The following is an 18,221-nucleotide window of genomic DNA, read 5'->3' as shown; positions in this document are numbered from 1 at the left end:
CCAGAACACTATGGGAACATTACAAAGCACTTTCTGTCCAAAGTTAGTTATGAGATGACAAGGGTCGCATATTCTGTTTATGAACTTTCTTATGAACATAAACATCAGCCTTGTCACTGTGAAGGACTTTTAATTCAATGGAAGCGTCACACTGTAAATTGTTCGCGACAACCGTTCATAATGCACAGCTCTTTCTGGATGTATCAGATTACAATCGTGTGCAATGGCATGCAAACTTCTCTCCCTAGACATCTCTGATCTCGATGCACTACACAGATTTTAAGGCATTTTTCTAATACTGATCACATAACCTCCAAGGTGGCCAAAATCGAAAATAACCATGTGCCTCCATGGCACGGTGCTGTATGCATAGGGAACTTTAACTTTAAATCTTCCTGTTGTATTTGTTTCTGCTCCCGAGTAACTACATTTATTTTACATATGCATATATGAACCCTCTACTCTGTCAATGGCTGAGGGCCCTCTGAAGGCTTGCTTGTCTCTGGGTGCCCCCGCGCTGCAGGGTTTTGTGGCTTGTAGATCCGGCACTGACTGAAAGTAACACCCTTTTAACTGTTGGTCACGGAAATCATCTGGTACAGTTGGATGTTATTCAGTAGCATGTCAGACATTGCTCAGTTTGCGCGAAATCACACTTGATATTTGTTCCACTCTTTTCGTTTTATTATTATTAAAAGATTGATACATTTACATTCTTGTAATGAAAGTAGAAAATGTACAAGTCTCTAATTCAATGAGTTACAGAGAAAAAAAACAACCAGAAACAATGTTTGTCACCAGGGTGTGAAATCATTGAAGACTGGTGGGGAGGAGGAAGATCTACCCACACACATTTTTATGATGGTTCTCTCCTAAGAACCGAACCAAACCCAACTAGCCTAACCTAACCACCACATCCAATGGGAATGCTTGAAACAGTTGTAACAGCAATCACTACCTTTTATGATTTACATATTTATAATGTTATTAAATGTAAATATAAAAATACTAAATAATTGAAAATCCATTATTATTATTAAATATATATAAAGAAATTATAATTTCCTACTTTTATAATTATCAGATATTTATAAAGTAGCAAACTAATTCCTTTTGCTAACTGGTTAAAGTTGGCAATAAATTTCAAAATAGTTTGAATGATTTTTATGATATATAAGTTTTCTTTAGTTTTCGCTTAAAATTAATGCACAGTATATCAATTAGATTTCATAGTTTTTTCTGTCTTGCCACACATCACACTTCTTACGTCACCTGAGTGACCAAAAGATAAGAGGAGATGCACTTTCATCTACCTGTTCAGTCTTTCCACCATGACCAATACCTACATGATGTGCACTACACGTTGAATGTTCTAGAAGAGTACCACATAACTCATTTTAATGGAATATAAGAATTTTCCCTATTGGAATTTAAAAAAAACAAAAAAACACATACTTTCCACAATATAACTAATACTATTTACACGTACATTGACAAAATACACTATACTCTAAATTTAGCACATAAGACTGTCACACTTGCAGGCGCATTTATAGAATTACGCATGTGAGAAACATCAACATCATCTTACTGGAGTGAAAGGATATTGCTAATGTAATCGCGTTTTGTGGCTCCCGAGTCTGAAACATTGGCAAAGATCAATGTTTGCTCATCATCATCACAAGGTGAATGATCATACTCCTCAAATGTATCTCGGTAAAGTATACAAAAATTATACAGAACACATGATGTAAGAACATACAGTGGAATATCCTTGATATTAGCATCAAAATACTTCAGCCGGCGAAACCTGCCCTTCAGCAAAGCAAAAGCTCTTTCAATGACGACTCTAACCTTTGCATGTTTCTTGTTATAGTTCCTTTGTCAAGGAGTCAGATGGCCATTGTCCTTATATGGTGGGAGCAATTTCATGGACAGGGGATATGCAACAACCCCACAATATGCATTTCTTCAGATAAAAAGTTATTGTCCATCATTTTAACATGCAAATCAGACATTCGGTAAACTCGTGCATCATGCACAGAGCCTGGAATAGAACAGAAACAATCAGTGAATGACATATTCTTTTTGCACACAGCTTGCAATATCAAAGCAGGGAAACCTTTCCTGTTGACGTATTGCTCTGGTTGAACACTTGGTGCCTTAATTGGTATGTATGAGGCATCAATTGCACCAACCACTCCAGGAAACTGATTCACGTGTCTGAATTCGGCTTCTGTCTTGTCTAGCTCCTCTCCTCTTGGCCAGGAAATAAAATTCTCAGCTATCTGGACTAACAACCGGCAAAATAGTGTCAAATACCGGTGCAATGATGATTTTGATAAGTCAAACCTGTCGGCAACAGATCTGGAAAACAAAATACAAATTCAAAGATCAGACCACTGATTGGTACATAATGTTGTTATTTTGAAAATGAAAGGCACCTAAATACAACAGAGGTAGTGGGCTGGCAGCCCTAAGTGAGCTCTCACACTAAAGTGATATGCTGCATGTAGCACAGTTCATTCGGAAGCAAAACAATGAGATGCCATATGTGGCATATCACCTCATTCTAATGCAAAAGGTATGATTACCTGGTTTGATTTTCAGATACATCTAGAGCATATCCATTTGGTGCAAAAGCTCCTTAACATAAAATCGTCGGCTAGTTGCAGAAACACAGTAAAACATGTGTGAACAGAAAGCAGAGACCAAAAGCCTCTGCAAACTCCAGACAGCATAGTTAGGATGAAGAGTATGAGTGAAATTTGTGTGATGTATAAGTGTGGAAATTGTAATGTAATTGAAAAGAAAAGGGAAATTATGCAGCAAGCATTGAAGTTTCTTTTTTTCCTTTATGTAGTAGTATCATTTGCACAAGTATTCAAGATGAAAATTGTTAAGATTAAAAAAAATGTATTTAATAGTTCATTGAAATCCGTGAGTACACAGATGAACAGCTCACATAATATTTGTGATAGTGGTACACCCAACGGCAAAAGAAACAGTAGGCGAATTGTCCACCACCATTTTCATTCGGTCTGTATTTAGTGTTGCCCACAAGACGAGTTAGCAGAGAACAATGTCTGCTTCGAACCAAAATAGTTGTATTCCTTAAAGCAACACAGGATGTAGAATGAAAAGGTAATTAAATTAGCGCTGGACAATTTGCTTACCATTATCTTTGCCGTTGACTGTACAAGTATACATCATGGTGTAGATTTGAGTGTTTTATTTTACAAGCAAACTTCAATGCAGCTGCCGATTTTTCATTTTCGTAGTTCAATTTTATTAACACTGACATCTGTAGCACATTTTATTGCCGCTAATATAGCACTGTCCTCCATTTGTAAATATTCCAAACAAAACGGTCGATGTTGTTCCAAAAGTCTGAATAATAACTATTATTAATTCATTTGTAGTTAATGACTTCAAAAGAAAGGGAAATTTATTGAAAAGCAAGTTGGCTGTGATTTCACAGGATAATAATTACTTTAATCATACAATCTTATTTTCTTATATTCATTGGCAGTGTTGCTGAAATTACTGCTTAAAAATGTGTGTAACTTCTACTGTCATCAGGTAGTGAGAATAGCAGAAAGTGCTTATCAGGTGTTGGAAAGTATATACCTAAGTAATTCTAATGCTAATGGCCCTAAACCTGACCTGCCTAACCTAGCAAAAATATAATTTAAGAACTATCTGGGTTTAGGAACATCATACCCTTTCATACTTATGTCATGTGACGTATTAGTAGCAACAGTCCATATAGGAACAACTTGGCATGCAGAAAAAAAGTACTTGTCTCCTGCACGAAAATAAATGCACATTGCCGTAAGCTTCACACATATCAAAAACCATAGAATACACACATTGTGCAGAAGGCCAGGCGAGGTTGTAGATCATGCACATGTAATTTAAAATATGGCGAAAATAGCTCAAAAGCTAGCTTCACCACCTGGTGAAAATAGTCACTCTGAAATTAAAATGCACCAGTTTTCTGTTGCATTTATGTAGATTTCTTTAGATTTTTATGGAGTACATTCACACTCAAATGTCCTTAAACATGTAGGATCTCCCTCCCTATTTTTAATTATTTCAGGTTCTTTTTAACTGGTTTCATAATTGTTTTGGGAAGTTGAAATTTAGACCATGCTTTTAAAATCTGTGTCATTGTGAGATTTTTTCTTCAAATGATGGTAACAACAAAAATAGCATGTTCCAACAATACTTTTGATTGAAATTGGAAATTTCAGAACTGATAGGTGTGTAATTTCTAAAATGAAACTGGTAGCATACATTTGACACAGATACTCTACATTACTGTCCTGTAATGTGTATAAATTACGATTAATCTGCAAAGAGCATTCCTCTTGTTGGATAATATAAACTGGAAAATATCTATCACAAATGTCAATGGTTGCAAAAGTACAGTTTTGTGAATGTTGATGAAACTTAAAATGCAAGGAAAAGGTTGTTGGAGACAGGAAAAACACAAGCAAAAATCAAGAAATGTAGGGATGAAATGTTTTTATTGTCTTTTTTACTCTTTATTTTATCTTGTGAGAACGCTAATATATCTATTAATCAAAAAGTTCATTTCTGCATCTATCTAAATGTGACATGCCTTCGGTTTGTGATATTTTCTTTCGAATTTTCTTGTGAGTATAAATGTATACAGTGTATATATCTATCAGTCCTAACATATAATTGTAATTGTATATTTCTAATATCGGTAAATATGCGATATCGCCCGGACGGATTTCTTCAAATTTACAGGAGAAAGTACTTACTGAAATGAGTTTCTTTAGCATTCTGGACGTTCTTGGAGGTATTTTCTTTCACGGAAAGTAAAAACTTCGTACTTTAATGCTGCCGAACAAGAATTAATCACTTTTTACTTAAGAAATTGGCATTGCCTGTAGATGGCGAGAGCGTTGAAAGTCACGCGATGTCCGCAGTGTTTCCAAACGTGCCTTCTTTTTACGAAAATTTCTATTTTTAACTATGTTCGTCGCGCTTTCTCTTTTCGATGAATTTAGGGGTGAAATGAGTGCTAATTGAACCTAACCTAACAGGCCTAACCTAACCTTGTGTGAAATTTTCTCAATAAATAAATAAATGATTTGTGGATCTACCTGTGGATGGTTTTTGGGGCTAACGTGCATGGTTTGTGGAGGTAAACATGAAAAAAAAATCGAAATAATACGTAATTTTCAGTCATGAAGGTTTGAAACACTGCTTGCGCACTGAAAATCGACAAAACACAAGCTGGCGCGTCATGATGCGTGATGATCCATTACGAGTGCACACCATATTGTTTATTACAGGAGCGGAACAAGTAAGACAAATAATCAATCGTGATATGAAAGGTTGACAGTATTTTATGGAAAAAGGCATAACTTCACCTTAAAGAATGTTCCGCAAGGCAAAATAGGTAAGTACCAGTGGTGAAATTAAGGAAATAAATGAGTGAAAGGTGTCTGGGCGTTATCGCATATTTACCCTAATATCACCTAGTCACATATATCCCTCGAATTTAGCAAAATTTTTTTTTTTCATTATGAAGATTATGTGATCCTATTTGTGAATTAAAAAAAATAGAGCGCGGAAAGAAGTATTTACGACTGTACAGCCGTTTAAAGTTGTGATTTTGTCATTTGAAATTGTTGAGTCCAAATTTCCCACCGGTTCCGGGCTCCGCCCCTGGGGTAATTGACTTACCGCCCCATACCGCGGCCCCGCCTTTATCTATAGAGTCCCTTTTAAAGGCATGTTAGAAATTGGCCAAAGTCACCTGCTCCCAACACTATTTCTCACTGTTTTCCGCATTGACACATGAAGATACAAAAAATGGACTAAAATTAAACCAAAGAAGGTAACTTACCTCTTTTTACCAAGGTCAGGTATTGAATTGTGGGTCGAAGTTCAATTTGTAATTCCAAAAATGAATTTTACTTATTTATTTACATTTTACTTGGGATTACCGCTAAGAAGTTTTTCCCATATCTATATATGTACTGTACATAAACTTACATTTTTTAGTACATTATTATTAAAATATACTATGAACAATTTTTTTTCTATTAAATAGTTAAGCCACATTTTCTAAAAAAAGATAACAATATATATCCAACTGTAAGGTTAGGTTCACAAATCAAAGATTCCAAGCACTGAGGAAAAGGAATTTCACAGTTTATAAGAGTTTTATACAATGTCTCTCTTTCTTGTGTGTATCTATTACACTCAAATAGGATATGGTGTATATCTTCCTTGTTGCCACATGTACAGTTCGGGTTTTGTACAATCCGGATCTTTTGTAAATGACTTTTAGTAGTTGTATGTCCTGACCTAATACGATTTAGTAATACTATCACATTCCGTGAACCTTGAACTTTTGTAAACCAAGGTCTCATTCTATTGAAATTAGCTATCCTCTGATAAAGCTGCCTGCATTTTGAAATTCACCTTTGCACCATTCCGTCCAGTTTTCCTTCAACTTTTTCTTCACCCTCGGTAGAAGGTCTGTGTACCAAGTTTTCAGCTCCAGTACAGGTTGAATTACCCTAGCTTGTTTTGCATACAAATCTGCCAGATCATTTTCTAAATTTTGACAGTGTGCTTTAACCCAGGTTAAATGAATTTTCTTTCCCCTGCTCCTTAAATTTTGTAAAGTTTTTACACAGTTTATAATGTATGGGGAGCATTTAAATAATAAATCATAATTGGACTGAATTGAATATAATACAAGTAGTTGTATTTGTGGTATAACCAGCACAGGAAAGTATGAACCCCCTCAAGCAGATTTGGCTATACTTAAAACAAGCTCAACATGCCCATATGAGCTTTTTGCTCAAGTGTGGAACCCTGTCTAATCCAAGATTTTTGTAAAAAATGCCCTCGGGAATTTCTCGGAAAGTATGAACCCCCCTCAAGCAGATTTGGCTATACTTAAAACAAGCTCAACATGAACATATGAGTTTTTTGCTCAAGTGTGGAACCCTGTCTAATCCAAGATTTTTGTAAAAATGCCCTCGGGAATTTCTCGGAAAGTATGAACCCCCCTCAAGCAGATTTGGCTACACTTATAAAAGGCACTTCTGTGAGATTGTTGTCCATAATTGTCAAAAATATGCCTCTCTTGATATTTTTTTTGGCCACACTTAAAGCTAGGCCACGACACACCCACCCACACCCACCCACACACACACACACACACACACACACACACACATACCCGTATTGACCTTGACCTTGACCCCGACCTTGATCTTGACGTTGACGCTGACGTTGACGCTGACGTTGACGTTGACCACACCCACCCACATACACACCTATACACACCCACACCCACCCACATACACACCTACACCCACCCACACCCACCCACATACACACCTACACCCACCCACACCCACCCACATACATACCTATACACACCTACACCCACCCACACCCACCCACATACATACCTATACACACCCACACCCACCCTCATACACACCCACACACACCCACACCCACCCACACATATTTACTTCCGGTCCACTTGTGGCCTATTTCTGGTTTATTTATATTGCATCATGTTTTGCAATAAATTATTAGACACGTGTTGTTTTCTGATTGGTTGCTTATGACATAATGTGATGATGTGTTTTATTCTGATTGGCTTATTGTTTCAGATATTTTCAATGCGGTCCGTGCTTAGGGTATATAAAGAGATTTTGTATTGCATATCAGCCAGTATTGTGAGAGCTGTTGAAGAGAAAGGTTGTGTTGTTGCAGTGCTGCTCATATTTTTAAACACAAAAATATTGCAGATTTGTATAAATTGAATTACAAATCTATTTGATTTAATATACAGAATTTTTGACAACCTGTCATAGGTTTATTAAGCATAGAATTTTGATTTGAACCCCAAGAAAATTTATATAAATACCAAAGCCAAAAATATTAACACACACCCACACACACACATATACACACACACACACACACAAAGCACAGTGCTGAACCCAACTGATATTTTTATCCAGCATAGAGTTTTGATTTGAACCCCAAGAAATTGTATATGAATACCAAAGCCAAAAATATTAACACACACACACACATACACACATACACACACACATACACACATACACACACACAAAGCACAATGCTGAACCCAACTGATATTTTTTTATGAAGCATAGAATTTTGATTTGAATCCCAAGAAATTGTATATAACAAACAACAACAAAAATGCCGAATCAAAAATATTGCAATCAGTGTAATAAGAATATATCCAGCCCCAATTGGGCCAAGCACCAAAAGATTTGTAACCCAGACAAATACAGAACTCCCACAAAAATATGCCCCAAATGCAATAGAAAATACAGCATGCAATACTTCACATATACACATAAAAATACTTGTTCTGCACAGTCATCAATGTTGCCCTCACAACCATCTACATCTGGTCTGAAAAGAAAGCATGAAGCACCTCTTAATGCCAGAGCAGCAAAGCAGCCACGCTATGAACCTATCCATAGCAGTTTTAATGCCCAACTTAGGGATTACCGGTTTGTATCAGAGCCAAGATGTGGTATTAAGAATTTTTTGAACAATATAAATCCTGATGTGCAGGCAATTCTAAATGCACAAAATGGCCCTTATAAGCTGTCCCTCAAATTGTTTACACAATATAAGAAACCAAATGGCACAAAATTTACACAGCCCCACATAACAGAAACTGTACCCGTATATTCAAATACAAATTCAGACAGAATAATAAGCAGTTTGATGGATCAATTGAATATTAAACACTCTGAATTTGCAGCAAAAGAGTCTGGATGGAGCCTATGCGGATCTCCACACAAGTTATATACCGGGTTTTCGTAAATGACTGTCGGGGTTTCCTCATAGTTGTAACCGATTTGGGTGAATGACACGGTGAACACAAATGCACGATATTCTTGAGAAACTCAAAAAGTTTTGTTCCTTATTTGTTTCATAGACCTCTGTTTCCAGATTCTGCCGCTAGGCGGCAGTTTTCCAAAATGGCGGATATTGCTAGTGAGAAGGCGTTCTGTGTCCTTGAATATCACGCAACGAGGTCCGTTACAGTTGTGCAACGACATTTTCGTGCGCGATATCGGAAAGATGCACCATCACAATTCGATTAGAAGGTGGTATGCACAGTTCAAGGAAAAAAGTTGCATTTGGAAAAACAAAAGCAGTGGTCGACCATCAGTGCCGGAACATGATGTGGAGCGAGTTCGTGAAACCTATCTACGGAGCCCGAAGAAATCGATTCCTGCTGGATCCAAGGAACTAAACATTCCGAAGACAACATTATGGAGTGTTCTACGAAAACGGCTCAACATGAAACCATACCGCGTAAGTCTGCATCAAAAGCTACCACGTAACGACCGTCGTGTACGGGAAACGTTCGCCAGCGATATGCAAAATCTCATGACTGACGATGACAATTTCATCGAGAATTTCGTTTCCACTGACGAGGCGACATTCCACCTAAGTGGAAAAGTAAACACACACAATGTGCGCATATGGGGAACGGAAAATCCTCATCAGTTTGTTGAATTGGTTTGGGACTCGCCTAAAGTGAATGTTTTTTGTAGTGTGTCACGAGAAAAGGTGTACGGTCCATTCTTCTTCATGGAGAAAACGGTTACAGGATTGACATTCCTGGATATGTTGAATGAGTGGCTATTTCCTCAAGTGGAAGAAGATTCTAACACCTTCATCATGCAATTGGATGGAGCCCCACCTCACTTCCACTGTGAAGTGCGATCATTGCTCAACAGAAAATTACCACAACGTTGAATTGGCCGCGGGAGTGATGAGGATGAAAACCTTTTATCATGGCCGCCTCGTTCCCCTGACCTTTCTCCTTGCGATTTTTTTCTCTGGGGATACGTAAAAGATACCGTTTACTATCCTCTATTACCCACTACCATCGAGGAACTGAAAACACGCATAACGAATTCCATCAACAGTGTTACACGTGATATGCTATCCCGAGTGTGGCAGGAAATGGACTATCGCTTAGATATATGCAGGATATCGCGAGGCGAGCACATGGAACATTTGTGACTTTGCCATAAAAACTTGGTGAGTTTTCTAACATTTTGCAAAAAATTGCATGTATCTACCTTTATTACGTAAAGTACAGTGCTTGTTTGTAACCCCGACAAACATTTACGAAAACCCTGTATTAATATTTCTGAATTCAGCCCATTACAAGGATCTACATATCTGCCATTACCTGCCAATATTAAAAACAAACAAGCCGTGCTTAACATAGAAAATAATGATGAGAAATGCTTTTTGTGGTGTATTTTAGCTGCTTTGTATCCAGTTTCAAGGAATCCTCAGAGAATAAGTTATTACAAACAACATGAGCATGATTTTGATGAGGCAATGGAGGGTTTAGAATATCCAATGTCTGTTCAGAATATTGATAAATTTGAAAAAAAGGCCCGGGATATTAATGGCAAACAATTATCTATTAATATATTTATTTGTTCCACTGGCCGTGGCAATTGCTTGATAGAACCTCTCAGAATTAGTACATTTGATGATGATTCTGCTGTTCCGATTGATTTGCTCTTAATTGAAGGGGATGGCACATATCATTACACTCTGATACATAATCTTGAAGCTTTAGTGAGAACACAACTAGACAAATCCAATACAATATTCAAGTTGTGCAGAAGATGTTTAAGTGTATTTGATGGCAGGAAAATGGTAAATAGGGTTCGGGAAGAGAATGCAGAAATTGCTAAAAACAAGTTAATTGAGCATCTGAAATACTGTGGCAATTATAAACCTGTTCATATGGTGATGCCAATGCCAAGTGAAAATGCAGAATTCAAAAAGTTTGAAGCCTTGTTGGAACACCCAGCATATATAGTCTGTGATTTTGAATCAAATCTCAAACCTCTTGCATTCTGCAATCCAGATCCTGAAGAATCTTCAATTACACCATACCAGCTACATGAACCTTCCAGCTTTTATTATGTGATTGTACAGGATGGTGTTGTTAGTAAAAAAGATTCATACATGGGACCAGATGCCATCAAAAAATTTGCACATAAAATAGAAAATGAGTGCCGTGACATAGCATCTAATATCTTATTAAAATCAAAACCTATGTTGCCTTTAACAGAGAAACAGATTGAGGATTTCAACAATGCAGAAAAATGCCCACTATGTGATTGTGAATTTTCAGATACAAAAATCAAGGTGAAACACCATTCTCATACAGATGGTAAATTCAAAATGGCCCTGTGTAATAGCTGTAATATTAAGATCAAGAGACCAAAATTTATCCCCATATTTTGCCATGGAGCATCAAATTATGATTTCCATCATCTGATCAGATATGAGGGGTTTGACAAGCAGAATTTAAATATTTTAGCTGAAAATGATGAGAAATATATTGCCATTAGCAAAATAATTAAAGTTAATGGTGTTCCTATTCACATAAGATTTCTTGATTCTTACAGAATTTTATCGGCTAGCCTGGCTACACTGGCCACTCAATTATCTGATGATCAATTCAAAATTACATGTGCCATGTTTCCAAATCAGGACCTGAAATTAATTAGGCGGAAGGGTGTATATCCATATGACTATGTTACAGATTTTTCTAAATTTGATGAGTGTTCTTTGCCACCACAACAAGAGTTTTACAGCAAAATCAGAGGATCTGGAATCACTGATGATGATTATCACCATGCCCAGTTGATGTGGAACAATTTAAAATGCCAGACATTTGGTGATTATCACAATGCATATTTAAAACTTGATGTGACCCTCTTAGCTGATATACTGCAGGCATTCAGAAAATCATCAATGCAAAATTATAGGCTGGACCCAGTGTATTTTTACAGTGCCCCGGGCCTAGCATGGGCTGCAATGTTTTTAAACACCAAAAAGCAATTGGATCTGATCCAAGATCAAGATATGTATCTGTTTATGGAGCAATGTATAAGAGGAGGCATGGTGCAATGCTCTCAGAGATATGCCAGAGCAAATAACAAATATATGCCTGATTATGATCCAGCACTGAAATCAAATTATATATTGTATGTAGATGCAAACAGCCTCTATGGTTATGCTATGATGAAAAAATTGCCACATGCAGGGCTTGAATGGGTTGAAGATTTCAATATTGAGGATCTTCAGGATTTTGATGACAGTAATTATGGCCTATTCTTAGAGGTTGATCTGACAATTCCTGATGATTTACATAACAAATTTTCTGATCTGCCCCCAATTCCTGAGGTTCAGTGCTCACCTGGCTCTAAACAGAAGAAGCTCATGATGACTCTGGAGCCAAAACAGGGTTATGTCATATATTACAAAAACCTCCAGTTCCTGATGCATCATGGTGTCCAAGTGACCAAACTTGGCAAAGTTTTGAGGTTCAGGCACTCAGAATGGTTGAAATCATATATTAATACAAATACAGAGCTTCGAACATCTGCAAAGAGCCAATTTGATAAGGCCTTGTTTAAATTGATGGTCAATTCTGTGTATGGCAAAACTATTGAAAATGTCAGAAAACATACGGATGTTAAAATAATTACTGACCCCAGCCTGAGCAAAAAATTGGTTGCAAAGCCTAATTTCAATTATAGAAGAATTTATGATGAAAATATGGCACTTTTCAACATGAAAAAAACAAAAATTAAGTTTGATAAACCTATTTATGTAGGGGCTGTGATATTGGAATTGGCCAAATTACACATGTTAAAATTGTATTATGATGTGTTGAAACCTTTTTATGGTGATTGTGTAAAATTGATGTACATGGACACTGATAGTTTTGTTCTTGATATTCAAACAGAAGATGTTTATCAAGATATGTCACAGCCTGAATTGCTTGAATATTTTGATACCAGTGAACATACAAGAATTCAACCCCACAACAAAAAGGTGCCTGGCAAGTTAAAAGATGAGACACTTGGTGATGTTATTGTGGCATTTGCTGGGTTAAGTGCCAAGATGTACAGTTTTAAAACATGTAGTGCTGTTGTCAAAAAAGCCAAGGGCATTGGCAGAGTAACTGTGGAAAAAGAGCTCCAATTTGAAGATTATAAAAATTGCCTCAAATCCCAGAATTTAATCAAAACATCAGAAAATAGAATTCAGAGTGTGGATCACTTATTGACTAGCAATATTGTAAGAAAAGTGGCTCTGGACCCACATGATGATAAGAGATGCATTTTGTCATGTGGAATACATACTCTACCATGGGGTCATTGTGATTTGAAAAGTGGGAAACAATGCCCAAACACAGAGCATGATTTGAAATAAATAAACATGCCTATGAACTTATTTGGGTTCAAAAAACAAGGTATTATGGACCTGCCAACACCACAACCCTCTTCTGATATGATATCTAAACTAAGTGGCTTGTTAATTATTCATCTGAACAGCATACTTACAGATATTGATGATGAAATAGGCAAAACATTGTACATATTTAACAATAATTTAAATCATTACAAATTACCTGTAGGTGGGCAATTACAATTTATTACAACCCCTGAGGGTGATGTTAAAATTTCAGTAGGGAAAAATATTTATAGAATTAAGCACTCAAACATGGTTTCTGGCACTGTTTATACTGTTTCTGCTGGTGATTGCTTATATATTGAGGTCCCTGGATCCTATGATAAGCTTATACCCTTTTTTATAGAATTAAGAATCAGATATTCAATAATAAATAACTACTAAATCAAAAATGCCTAATGATATTTTTGGCCATACAAGACATGAAGATCACAGTGATGAGATTTTGATGCTTGATGTCAGAGTCAAGAAATTAAGAAGTGATTTACAAGCTTTACAAACTACACTCAATGCCAGTCTTCAATTAGAAATTACAAATTTGCAATCACAATGCATGGACCCTCTTCTTAAAATTGATTCTGAACTCAAATTGCTGCTTCAGAAATATACTGACCTGGCCACATTGGATAATTTTCAAAGTTTAGAAGAAGCTGTTGCAGCTCTTCAAGCCAAATTTAAGACCCAGGCTAACAACTCTGAGCAATTGAAACAACAATTAGAAGAGCAGATAAATAATGTCCAGGCACAGCTCCAAACAATTGTCAAAAGCATAAAATCACAAGAAGATTTTGATCTAGTGATTTCCACTCTAAAAAACAGATTCAGTCACTCCAAATACCTAATCTGGACCCTCTGAACAATGCCATAGCCGAGGTTAAAGAAAAAATTGAGACACTTCAAAATTTTATGAACAATTTGCCATCTTCTGATGCTTTGAATGCAATAACTCGGAGTGTTGCAAACATCAAGCTGCAACTTGAAACATATGAAGATTTTGGAAAAATTCAAAGTTCCATAACCCATCTTGAAGGTACAATAGCAGCAGTGCAAAGTGATTTGGCAAATGTACTAGAATCTCGCCTGCCCGGTATTGTAGATACCCTTGTTAGTGTCCAGCAACAAATCACAAAGCTTGAAAACCTCAACACTGAATCTGAACTATCTCATTTTCATCATTTGATAGATGATATCCAAACAAAACTTGAAATTTTACAACAATCAACACCCTCTCAGGCAGATATAGCCCTGCTCCAAAATGCTATGCAAAATGTGGCTGATGCTTCTGAATTAAACAATGTGAAATTGGCACTTGAATTTTTGCAAAATACAGTATCAAATTTGCCTACATCACAGGAACTTAAAAATATTAAGAGAGCTGTGAATCGCATATTGAAATCAGAAGATATCAAAAATATCCAAGCAGAGATCAAACATCTCACTCAGACAGTGGCCACTCTACCAACCAATCAACATATTAATGAACTGCATGCCCTGTTTGAGGATATCAGAAGACAGGTCCATGATCTTACAGCTCAAAATTCAAAATTGGCAGTTGTTGAAAATTTGCAACAAATTGTAGCTAATATCAAGCAACAGCTAGGGACCATGGAATCCAATCAAGCAAATGCTCTGTCTGTTTTTGCCACCCAGCTACAAGAAATTGTGCAACAATACAAAAAACTTGTGGACATAAAAATCAAGCCAGGCCATGATGATGTTGTTAGGACCATCAATGAGCATCTTGAATCTGTAACAAGCAGATTGCTCACAGCAGAAAAAGAAATAACCGGCATAATCGAGAATCCTAAACATACAGTAATTCTTGAATTGTACAGCATCCCCAACAAAGAATATGATTCACCATTTACACCAGGTGGCAAAATATATATGCTGTCCCCTGCACAATTTTATTACCAATTTTTTGTTGGGGGCACATTGAGACCAATCAAGATCAAATATTGGCTTCAACCACAGGCACACCACTACCCCACCTTATCAATAACAAATGCTGATAACAAAGTGAAAATCACCAGTGTAGAATTGGAGGATTTTACAGACCCCAATACATTAGAAACAGCCTATGTTGAAGATGATGACTCTCTGGAATTTAAAATACAAATAGGGGACAAATTATATTTAGAAAATCCTGCAGTATCAGCTGCTGAACACCCTATAGTTGCAATATTCTTGTTTACATATTATGTCTAGACAAATTATTGTTGATGAATTACACAGACAGGCCAGACATAATTTTAAGAGACTCCCAGTAGTCACAAAAGGCATAGATGATTTATGGCAGAGCGACTTGATTGAAATGTCAAGTGGACAGTTGAAAAACTTAGACAAAATCAACAAGGGCTACAAGTATCTACTCACTGTAATAGATACATTTTCAAAATTTGCCTGGGCTGTGCCACTCAAATCCAAGACTGGAAAATGTGTTACAGAAGCCATCAGAACAATCATCAATCAGAGTGGAAGATCCCCGCGCTATTTGCAAACAGATAATGGCAAAGAATTTTATAATTCAGTGTTTCAACAATTTATTAAAAGCCAGGCAATAAAACATTATTCGAGTTACAGTGATCTCAAGGCCTCAATTGTAGAGAGATTCAACAAAACCCTAAAAAATCTTATGTATAAACAATTTACACTGCAGGGTAATTATAAATGGATTAATATTCTTCCAGAACTTCTACATAAATATAACAACTCGGTCCATTCCACAATCAACATGAAACCCTCTGAAGTAACTTCATCTGATGAGCAAAAATTGATCAGTACTGTTTATTATCCTAAATATCAGCCAACAACAAGAAAGGCCAAATACAAGATTGGTGATCAAGTAAGAATCAGCAAATATAAGCACTTATTCAAGAGAGGCTTTACAAGAAACTGGAGCACTGAATTATTTACAGTGGTTCAGGTTAAACCCGGGACCCTTAACACATATATAATAAAGGATCACCGAGGAGAAATTCTCAAAGGCAGGTTCTATGAACAAGAGCTCAGCAAAACTAAACAGCCTGACACATATCTCATAGAAAAAATCATCCGCAGAAAAGGCAAAAAATTATTTGTCAAATGGCTAGGACTCCCAGAACACAGCTGGATCGATGCAAACAAAATAATAATATGAGCACCTGGGATGTTATAAAAAGGCTGCCAGAACCTGAACAACAGAATAAGAGAAATGGAAAATTGCTACCTGATAATATTAGGTGTCTTATTGTTGGGCCATCTGCTTGTGGTAAAACTACACTAATAGTTGATAATTTTTTATTGGCACCCAACTGGTTAGACTGGAAAAACAGGCACTTGTATATTTTTTCTAAGAGCTTGGAACAATTAAAATATCAGCAGCTGATGAAGCTATATGATGGATTGGATATTGCCACTTTTGAACCAGATGTTAAGCCACTTCATGACTGTCTCGATAATTCTGTTGTTGTGTTTGATGACATTATATTGGATAATCAAAACAAGGTTAGAAATTTCTTTACACAGGGCCGGCACAAAAACATTGATTGCTTCTACCTGGCACAGACTTTTTCAAAAATACCCAAGCAGCTGATCCGAGACAATAGCAATTTTATATGTGTGTTTCATCAGGATCATACCAACCTCAAACACATACATGATGAATATGTAGGTGGGGACTTGAGCTACAATAATTTTTCCAAGTTTTGCAGTTGGTGCTGGAACCAGGACAGTTATGGGTTTGTCACAATTGATATGACAAGAACACCCAATAGTGGCAAATACAGAAATAAAATCAACAATTTTCTAGACATTGAAACATATATAAATAAACATGAAAAGGCCAATCATTGATGATCTTAAATTAAGAGATTATCTTGTAAAAAGATTTAAGGGATGGAAATCAGAGAACCGGGGAATTTATGAAAAACACAAACAAACAGAACAGCCCATAATTGATGCTATTAGTGAATTAGGTAAGAATATCAAAACTGTTACAGAGCAAAATCAAAATTTGATCAGAGCTTGTACCTGTAGCTGCAAGAAACATATTAGATTATCCATTCACCCCACTTTCAAGTATTCATACACCTAGTCCTATTGCTCCTAGAAGAATTGAAGCTACTCAGGATCCTATTGAATTGGGTCTTCTTGCTCAAAAATATTTAACCACACCTAAAGACAATAAAGATGAGGTGTTTGGCTTATATGCTGACACAGAGCTTGATGGTAGCATCATACATAGAATTGGCAATTTCAGAGTAACATTTATGGGAGATGATATAATTGTATATTCAGAATCTCGACTTGGAGAAAAAGGTGCTTTTGTTAAGTATCTCGGAACACCTGGATTGTGGGAACTGATGACTAGGAAAAGGCCTGGCAGCTATACAGATCAAGATTATGAGGATTACAAAGAAATATTAATAAAATCAGATGCTCTATACCAGAACAATGATCCCACACAAAAAAGAGTCAAGTCTAGCAGTGGAGCAAAATACAACAATTTAATCAAGCCCATATGGTCACAGATCAAGACTGGCAGTGGAATCAAACAATACAACACCCTGCCTAAAGAATTTGTGTGGGTTGATGATGTCAGGAAACTTGTAGATAGGATATTGGTGATAGCTGGGGAGGAAAATGCTGGGAACCACAATTTTTACAATGAAAAGGTTGGAATTATGGACATGATAAGCACAAAATTGTCTAATTTTATAGTGAATGACACTAAGGGGATTGGATATCTTATAAAAATTATTAATACTCTACCACCTAAATTTTGGAATATTTCTGAGGGTCGGGGCTTGGTTAATGACATTATAAACAAGCTGCCATTTGAATTACATATTCCAGGCTATCAGTATTGTGGT

This window comes from Lepisma saccharinum, chromosome 21, assembly GCF_977018435.1.
Source record: "Lepisma saccharinum chromosome 21, izLepSacc3.1, whole genome shotgun sequence".
Taxonomy (NCBI): Eukaryota; Metazoa; Arthropoda; class Insecta; order Zygentoma; family Lepismatidae; genus Lepisma; species Lepisma saccharinum.
The sequence above is the reverse complement of the archived record's forward strand: the minus strand, read 5'-3'. Positions refer to the sequence as shown.